At 41.6% G+C, this 9,811-nt stretch overlaps 1 long non-coding RNA gene across 1 annotated transcript; it reads left to right on the forward strand.

Moving 5' to 3' along the window:
* The first annotated feature begins 227 nt into the window (after positions 1-227).
* Positions 228-3,245, forward strand: LOC118499974. Its single transcript, XR_004902499.1, has 3 exons — positions 228-294; positions 2,839-3,018; positions 3,121-3,245. It is a non-coding gene; the product is annotated as an uncharacterized LOC118499974 (long non-coding RNA).
* The last annotated feature ends 6,566 nt before the right edge of the window (positions 3,246-9,811 follow it).

Genomic DNA, 9,811 nt, shown 5'->3' on the forward strand with positions numbered 1-9,811 from the left:
ACTGATTCAACTTCTTATTATGAGAACTTTTTTAAAAATTGTATTTATTTATTTTTAGAGAGAAGGGAAGGGAAGAAGAAAGAGAGGGAGAGAAACGTCAGAGTGCTAGAGACACATTGATTGGTTGCCTCTTGCGCACACCCTGACCGGGACTGGCCCACAAGTTAGTCCTGTGCTCTGACCGGGAATCCAGCTGCTGACCTTTCACTTTTTAGGCAACACCCAACCAACTGAACCGCACTGGCCAGGGCCTGGGAGAACTTTTAAACACACATAAACGTACAGAGAATAGTGGTGAGCCCCCATATTCCCAGCGCCTGCTTTTTAAAAGTATTTATTAATGTTTGTCATATTTATAATGTTTGTTTTAAAACAAATCCCAGGCATCAGGATACTTTATTCTTAAATATTTCAAGAAGCATTGCTAAGCAGGGGAAAGGCATTTTCTTACATAACTACATATTGGTATTATGATATTTACCAAAATCAATAATTTTCTAAAATTTTTATTTATTGATTTGAGAGAGAGAAGAGAGAGAGGGAAACCCATCAGTTTGTTGTTCTATTTATTTATGCATTCATTGGTGAGCTATCGGCCAGGGCTTAACAACAATTTTTTATTACCATGGTCATTTTTTTATTGCCTGGTCATTTTGTAAATTTCCCTGATTATCTCCAGATGTCATTTTACAGAAGTTCCTCATCTTTTTTCCCCCTTTGCTGAGTGATTTATGGAAGAGACAGTATTGATGGTCTTATGATATGTCCCATGATTTTTCTGTTAGCTTGTGGTATCATTTAATTTATTCCTCTGCCTCTGGTATTACCTGTAAGTGAGGAGCCAGCTCATAAAGTCTGATTAAATTCATGCTTAAGATTTTTTGGCAGGAACATTTTAAGTAGTATTGTATATTTCATATTGCTTCTCAAAGGTACACAATGCCTGGATGTCCCTCTTTGAGGGAGACTAGGGCTGACCAGGTGGCTCAAATGGTCCTCTGCCCCCCACCACCATTATAGTGGGGGGCAGACCATCATTAGACTTCCCCTGTTGTACTATAGGCTACTACTTTGAGATCTTTCAAATGTCCAGCTCCCTATAAACCTTTCCTCTAGTCCTTTTGGCATCCATTTTGATAATACGTTAGTTGTCTGAATCATTTGTTTCATTGGGGAATGAAAAATTGAGATTTTTATAATTCTGTTCTTTTGTCCACATTTATTAACTAAAATTCTTTTGCTTAATTAAAACACATTCTTCATCAACTGAGAGAATTCAGGCATTCTAAAATGCAATTTATGTAGACTATACAGGTAAGGCAGGTTAAATACTTCATTGTTTCCTTAAATGGCAATTTTCAGAATATTAATTTGGTATACCGGCCACCTCCAATGGTGACAAATGAGTTTTGAGATATTTTCCCCCTTCTACTCTCTTCTTTTTCTCACCATCTTTACGAACTCCTGAATTTTTATATAGTCAACCTGTTTCAACCAATTGCAGTCATTCTTTTCTGGTGGTTCACGTTGTCCCATCTCTGGGCAGTGGGGACCCTTTAGCGTGGCTGCTATGTCCCCTCGGCATGCCCTCGGGCATCTTCGGGAGCTTCCTTCCCTGGGGGTGCTGCAGGACGCCACGGGCTCCTCCCCTGCTTTTCCTGACTCGAGCCAAGAATCAACCATCCAAGAAGTCAAAGTTTCTTTTATGAGAGAAATTATCAATTTTTTCTACTTTAAAATGCTAATATTTCTAAAATAATCTGAATTTAACTACATTATCAGGTTAAAAATCAACTTATTTCAAAGACAAAACCCACTTACATGCTGCTCACAAAAAAAAATTTTAATTATAATTACCAATCACACACAAGTAAGGTTATCTTTGCACGTTGGGCCTATTCTCACCGATTCTGCAATATTCCCATTACGTTGGTACAAGACAGTTCTATCCTCATCCAACAAGGTGAGCTGAACAGAAAAGCAGAAATTTAACTGCACAGAAATCAGATGCATGCAAACCTGAAGGCGTCAGCCATGTTCTCTCACTATTATCAAAAAGCCAGTCAAGGCTTTAAAGAAATTGTACAAAACAGTTCAAAAATATCACACAAAGATATAAACTGGCAATTGTTTAATTAAACTTTAGTTAAGTAATTTAAAATAAGTGTTTGGATCATTATTTAAAAGTTTTATTCCACATAAAAACAGATAAGGATTTACCAGGGATGCAATACCAGGCTAGGGAAAAGGGTCATTTATTTATTTATTCACTCAATAAGTATTTATGTGCCTAGAAACATGAGACACATTTAGTTCTTATAGCTATGATGTTTTAAATTAATTTCCAGAACAAGGCACTTTTTCTATGACTCTCAATCACGATTCAACTATTCCACAGCTGTCAAAGATCGGATTACAGTATCATAATATACTCAAAAACTTAGACATATGAAGAAGTTGGCCTAATTTCCTGAGATATCAAGTCCCCTGAGGTACTTGGCAATCGATAGTCCCTTGTTTTTTTCACTGTGGTTTGGGCTGGGTTTTCAAGCTGTAAAACTGTTTTATTCTCATTTTGTTGCCAGCTTGTCATTATCACCACCCGGCCAGCCCCAGCCACCTCACTGCCAGTCATCTTTTGTACTACAGAGTAAACCTGAGCCCTACGTGTTCTTCCCTAGAGGACTCTCTACAGCCAAACAGCCCGAGAGACTTCCAATAGGGGGGATTTTTCCATTGGATTTTGCCTCTTTATCAACAAACACCTTGTCACCAGAGCTGTTACTTTCACTGCTACTTTTCAAGTGTTGCCTGACAACTTGCTTCTTCGATGTACAGGGCCCCATTGTGGAAAGAGCCCTGTTCTAGGAAGCGAACATTCTACCCTCCAAGCTACCTTCTGAACTATTGCCTGTGATCTTGCACAAGTCACTGACCTTTAGTGACCCTCAGTTTGCTCATCTGCAGATGATCTCTGAAGGTCATAATCAGGCCAACATTTTTCTCAACTAAAGTTAGGTATGTCTCTCCAAAACCCTTCCACACCGGCAAAGGGAACCGCTCAAGGTGAGATTTGGGATGCTTTCTTCACTTGCATCACTGTGTTTTGGTTCTTTTCAGCTGGTACAAATTCAATCAATAAAATTAAGTGGAGACACTAGGAAAACTGACAGAAAAAAACAGCAACTGAGAACTTAAAAACCACCATCAACAATTTGACTCGTTCAAAATAGCCTACAGGTGGCCTCAAGCCGAATCTGACCCTCCACCTTGTTTTATCCGGCCTGGCACCTTGTTTCTACCCAGCAGCAGTGCCCAGCTCTCGCTTAACTGTTAAGGAGTAGTTACATTTATACAGTCCTAAAATTACATCTGGCCCTTTGAAGGCAACTGGGAGACTGATGTGGCCCCCGGTGAAAATGAGTCTGACACCCCTGAAATAGGCTGTCAAATAAAATTAATTGAGTTCATCAGAAAATAATTTGATCTTTTAACTTATGTAGAGACACTGCCTTACTTCGAAGTAACTTGAATTATGTAATCCCATAGATTTCTTTTCCTGGTTATGGGTATAACCTAAGATGGAGGTTCTTTAGCAAAATATAAGGAGCACATTACCTAGAATCAAACTCTCCAGGTTTAAATCTTACTCTTTCACTAACTAGCTGTGTAACTATGGGGGAGACTTTTCTGCTTTGATTTCTTTATCTATAAAATGTGGGTAGTAGAGTACCTCTCTCATAAGTAAATACACTGAAGTTCTTAAATAGTGCCTGGTATATCCTTAATCCTCAACAAACTTTAGTGAGGATGCATCCACCCAAGCCACCATTCCCGGCAAAAAAGAAAATTTTTATATTTTTCAACAAATCACTATCACCCTTCATCACCCGCCTCTGAAAGCTCACAAGTCACTATATTTTTTATAGATCACACGCACCTGTGGGGACAGTTAAATTTTCAAGGCAGCCCAGCAGAGAAACCATGACTTCCATGTATTTGCAGAACACTCTCTTCAAGCTCATACCTCTCCGGCTGCAAATCAATCAGCCCAGGCTGGGTCATTACTGCTCTCCCGAGAGCTGCTCAGAAATTCTGTCTCCTGGCAAGAGAAGCAGTCCACCTCTTCAGTACTTTTTTTCCCCTGAAAGGTCATATCTATTTGTGGTTTTAGAAATGTATATGAATACTGAAAAGTAGAAGTCTTTCTCTTTTAACAAGATCCTTCAGCCCACAGCTCCCACACCACAGGCCTTAGCAGCTTTCACTTCCACTATTCATAACCAGCGACTTGAACAAAGATCAGGCCCTTTCTGTCTCCGTGATTACTGCAACGGTTATAATATTTTCATAAGAAAAATTTATAAGTGGGTTTCACTAAATGCAAAAGTTCCCCAAATTCCTTCACGTATGCCAAATGTGGAAAGAAAATTAGTTACCTTCAGAAAAGTACTCTTCAAAAAAATTTTCTGCTGTGAAGACTAGCCAGGGTAGCTTGAAACTAAAAGAATATACCTGATGCTTATTTGCTTTAAATTATAGATAGATTCACATTTATGGTTCAATAACTCACTCTGGAAGTTTCCCAGCAGCTTTCAGAAAAACAATTTCTCAGGTGGTTATGTAAAATGATTGAGGCAAAATGGTTTTTTTTTACATAAAATGTTAATTCTGGTTCATTTATTAAAGTATGTATTTTGGGAAATACATAATGTGACATTGTATCCTTTTTACCGTGTTATAAGCAGGAGACAGTGGATTAATTCACCAACTTAGAAAACTTTGCCTGGATCACCGTTGACCAAGAAAAAAAAAAGTTGTTTTTACCTCAGGAGCCAACAGACAGAGTTTCTCAGGGAAGTAGCATGTGCGGGAATGTGTTTGGAGGCCTTGTGGAGAATGAGAAAATTATTATAATAAACCTTTTTATTAGCACTCCATTTAATAAATTCTCTTGCTTTTTCCTTCAAATTAAAAGGCTTTTCCACTTAGACACAGTTTAACATTAAGAAAAATATAACCCCTTTGTAGAAGAAACAAATAGCATCAGTTTCCCAGCAACCATTAAAGGGAAACTTTCCAGTTGCAAAACCACAAACAGCTCCATTGTCACGCAGCATGATGATGACAATGACGGCTGCAGTGGAGGTTGTTGGTGCCCTGACCCCTGAACCTTGGGGCACAGCAGCTGCTGTGTGTGTTGGCTGTTCAATGATTAAAGAAGGCAGTTTAGGCAGACAGAAGACAGTATAAGCAAGGTTTATTTAACACTCCATAAAGTGGACAAGCTCCACTTGGGGAACTGCAAAATGGGGCAGGAGGCTTTCGTAGGATAAAGAGTAAAGAACAAGAAAGAGAGAAATAGATAATACCTCATAGGCTGGGGCCACATATTTACCTTGTTTGGGTTGAGAATGAACCAGAAAGTAAGTATAGAGTCCAGAGTTTGCTTGGTGTTTGGGGATTGGTCAAGAGGAATATTTAAAGGACGTACAAGTTACTTAAATTTCAGTTCACTGACATGGCACCCTGGTCAGGAGTGGCTCCATCTTGAGCCTAGAAGTTTATTTCAACAGCTGATAACTCAATGGGGAATTGTCCACCCTTTATGTGGGTATTTGTTGGGGAGGGGCATAATGCAGACTGTGATCACTTACTGACATTGATACTGCCCCCCTCCAGGTGGCACCAACTCTGTGGTGCACACCCTGGCCTCAGGTCTTCCACCACGGAAAGATATTCTCTAGTTTACACCACACTCTTCTTTAGGTTTTTCCCCTCTGCCCTATCCCTGCTTCTCTCACTGTTCTCCAGAGACCGCTGTCCCAGTCAATAACCTGAATGAGAAACTCCACATTAGCCTCCTCGTAGCAATCCAGCCCCAGAGCTGATATTGCATATGGTGCCAGGAAGAGGTGCTGAGGATGGGACTTAGCATTACTAGCCTCCTAGTTGGAAAGGAGAGCACATGTTGGTGGGAGGTGGAGTGCTACCATTTCCTGGGGTGGTGATTGCTTAAGATCTTTACCTATGGATAACTGATGGAGGAAATAGGTAGAAAGAAGTGCATTAACTTATACAATGAAAGGGGCACTTACAAGGTCTGTGGGAAATAGTAAGTGTAAGGACTGGGGGATTTAATAAAAAGAAAAAATGGCAATTTTGTCCGTTGCTAGGCACCTGGGACTTTCCACCCTGCTCACCTTCTGTACCCGGCCCACTGTCTTTCCTGGAGCCTGGAAGTGGACAGCAGACAGAGGTTTGAATCTTAGTGCCACAGCCTACTAGCTATAGAAGCTTGGGGTGAGCTTCTCTAGGCTGGGGACTGAGCTGTATTTTTCCTGGGTTCCCAGTGCCCTGCATTTGGGCAAGAGTGCTATGAACTACTGAATGATTGAATACTTGGCAAAGAAAATAGTCCAGGAAGAAAAGAAAAAGTAGAAGAAAAAAGTAGGAGGAAAAGTAGGAGCTCCAGACATTAAGGAAAATACGTGTATGATAATGATTCTTGAAGTGATGGCTAAAACAAGACATTGACCTTGTCCTTATCAAGAAAATTAGATATTCCTTGGGGAAAGGTGAGGGACTGAGAGGACAGACCCTGGGTAAAAGTTATTCTGACAGCACCTGCAGTGCCTAGGCCTGACTGGGAGGGGAGTTCGAGTCCTGCCCGGACACTCTAGGGACAGCCCTTCTGAGTCCAGGCAGGCCAGGCCACATGCAGCACACAGCTGCTATAGATTCGAGTCATGAAAGTCATCCAGCTCATCCTGAATCAAGTCCCATTGGTCTTCAGAATCTGTCAGGTTGTTGCCTCTACCTGCAGCCAAAAACATAAGCTTTATCTCTCCCAGCTCAAAGACTTCCGGCCAAGATGGAGGCATAGGTAGACAGGTTGTGCCTCCTTGTACAACCAAAAGAAGGATAACAACAAATTTAAAAACAAAAAACAACCAGAACTGACAGAAAATCAAACTGTATGGAAGTCCGACAACCAAGGAGTTAAAGAAGAAACATTCATCCAGGAGTCAGGCAGCCAGGTGGAGAGGACTCGCAGTGATGCAGCTGATTGCGGACCAGGTGGCCCCACATTCGGGTGCAGATAAACTGGGAGGAACAACTAGGGAGCAAGACAGACCATGCAACCCAGGAATTCAGCATGGGGGAAATAAAGCCTCATAACCTCTGACTGAAAACACCAGTGGGGGTTGAGGTGGCAGTGGAAGAAGCTCCCAGCCTCACGGGAGAGTTCGTAGGAGAGACCCACAGGGTCCTAGAATGTACACAAACTCACCCACACAGGAATCAGCACCAGAGGGGCTCAGTTTGCTTGTGGGAAGCGGGGTGACTGAAATCTGGCAGAGTGGAGCAAGTGGCATTGTTCCCTCTCCAACCACTTCCCCACATATAGTGTCACAATGCAGCCATGTGGGTTGCCCTGTCCTAGTGAACACCTAAGTCTCTGCCCCTTACTGTGTAACGGGCATGCAGAGACAAAAAAACAAAAACAAAAACAAAAACAGGCCCAAATGAAAGAACAGATCAAAGCTCCAGAAAAAAATATAACTAAGTGACAAAGAGGTAGCCAACCTATCAGATGCACAGTTCAAAACACTGGTAATCAGGATGCTCAAAGAATTGGTTGAATATGGTCACAAATTAGATGAAAAAATGAAGACTAGGCTAAATGAAATAAAGGAAAACGTACAGGGAACCAATAGTGACTGGAAGAAAACCGGGACTCAAATCAATGGTGTGGACCAGAAGGAAAAAAGAAAGATTCAACCAGATCAGAATGAAGAAACAAGAATTAAAAAAAAAATCGAGGAGAGGCTTAGGAACCTCCAGGACGCCTTTAAATGTTCCAGTATCTGAATCATAGGGGGCCAGAAGGAGAAGAGAAAGAGCAAGAAATTGAAAATTTATTTGAACAAATAATGGAGGAAAATTTCCCCAATCTCACAAAGGAAATAGACTTCCAAAAACTCCAGGAAGCTCAGAGAGTCCCAAACAAGTTGGACCCAGGAAAGCAAACACCAAGGCACATCATGCTTACCCAACATTGAAGATAAGGAGAAAAATCTTAAAAGCAACAAGAAAAAAGGAGACAGTTACCTACAAAGGAGTTCCCATTAAGACTATAAGCTGATTTCTCAAAAGACACTTTTCAGGCAAAAAGGGGCTGGGAAGAAGTATTCCAAGTCATGAAAGGCAAGGACCTACATGCAAGATTAATCTATCCAGTGGAGCTATTATTTATAATGGAAGGCAGATCAAGTGCTTCCCAGATAAGGTCAAGTTAAAGGAGTTCATCATCACCAAGCCCTTATTCTATGAAATGTTAAAGGGACTTATCTAAGAAAAAGAAGATAAAAAATATGAACAGTAAAATGACAACAAACTCGCAGTTATTAACAACTGAACCTAAAACAAAAACAAAAACAAACTAAGACAACTAGAACAAGAACAGAATCATGGAAGTGGAGATCACATGGAGGGTTATCAGCGGGGGAGTGGGTGGGGATAGAGGGGGGAAAGATACAGAGAATAAGTAGCATAAATGGTAGGTAGGAGATAGATAGGGGGAGTTTAAGAACAGTATAGGAAATGTAGAAGCCAAAGAACTTATATATATGACCCATGGACATGAACTAAAGGGAGGAATGCAGGTGGGAGGGGGTGCACAGGGCAGAGGGGAATAAAGGGGGGAAATGGGACATAATATATTTATTATGGGACGTAATATATTTTAAAAAGAGAGAAAATGACTGTAGACCTATTTAATCAACAATTTAAAGCAAATTATGAGAGTTAAAAAGAAGAGAACTCCTTGGCATGTTTTAGTGTGACGCCCATCTCCTGCAGCTGGAAGCCTTCATTGTAACAATGGCAAAATTTGAGAAAAGGTTGGATTTCCAGCAAGGTCAAAGTCAGGGCCTTGATGAGGAAGAAGTGGGACCCTGAGAACTGGGATGGGGATATCTGGGTACATGTACTTGAGAACTTTGACATCCGTGTCCACTTGATTCTCTTCAACTCCCAGAGTCTGCATGCCTCCTTCCCCACCCCACAGTCTTACCTGAAGAGGGTTCTCCTTACTCAAGAGCCCTTCTTATTATCTTTCCCTGTGACCAATAGACTTTCTGTCTGGAGCTCCAGGTGGTCTCCCCCATTGGCCAAGGTGGTGGCAGGGGGAGGTTTTTATACTGAGTACACAGAAAACTAGAAAGATGAATGAATAGGGAACTGAGTGCACCAAAAGCTAGCAAGATAATTGGATAGGAAAAAGCCCTTCCCCCACTCATGTGCCAGACTGGGGGTGAAACCAGGGGAAGGGAGACACATGCACCATAGAAGTGAAAATGGCATGGGGGGCAGTCTGGACCAAAAAGGCCTGTCAGTTTCACCTGGGAAAGAAGGGATTGATTGGGAGATGGACCTACCTGAAGCTCACGAAAGTTTGGAAAGTAGATTGTTCATTTTAAGAAAGCACCTGTCCTGTACCAGCCAAGCTAATATAATCCCAGAGGAAGAAAAAGGCTGGCTGGCTTGTCGTTCTCTCTGGCTCTTGTCTCTCTTTTGTTCACTATCAGCACTTGCACTGGGTATTCATCTGTTCTCTTCATGGACCACATGGCCTTAGTGACCACATGGCCCACGGCCTGTCTTGCCTACCTGGTGATGCACTAGCCCAGGCATTCACAAGCTTTCTCTCTTGGTAGCACTCGACAGTGTAGCTACAGCAGCTGCATAGCTCATGGCCATGTAGGTTCCACAGGCAGAAGGGAGCCTGAAATAAGACAGCATCTGG

This window comes from Phyllostomus discolor, chromosome 1 (genome assembly GCF_004126475.2).
Source record: "Phyllostomus discolor isolate MPI-MPIP mPhyDis1 chromosome 1, mPhyDis1.pri.v3, whole genome shotgun sequence".
Taxonomy (NCBI): domain Eukaryota; kingdom Metazoa; phylum Chordata; class Mammalia; order Chiroptera; family Phyllostomidae; genus Phyllostomus; species Phyllostomus discolor.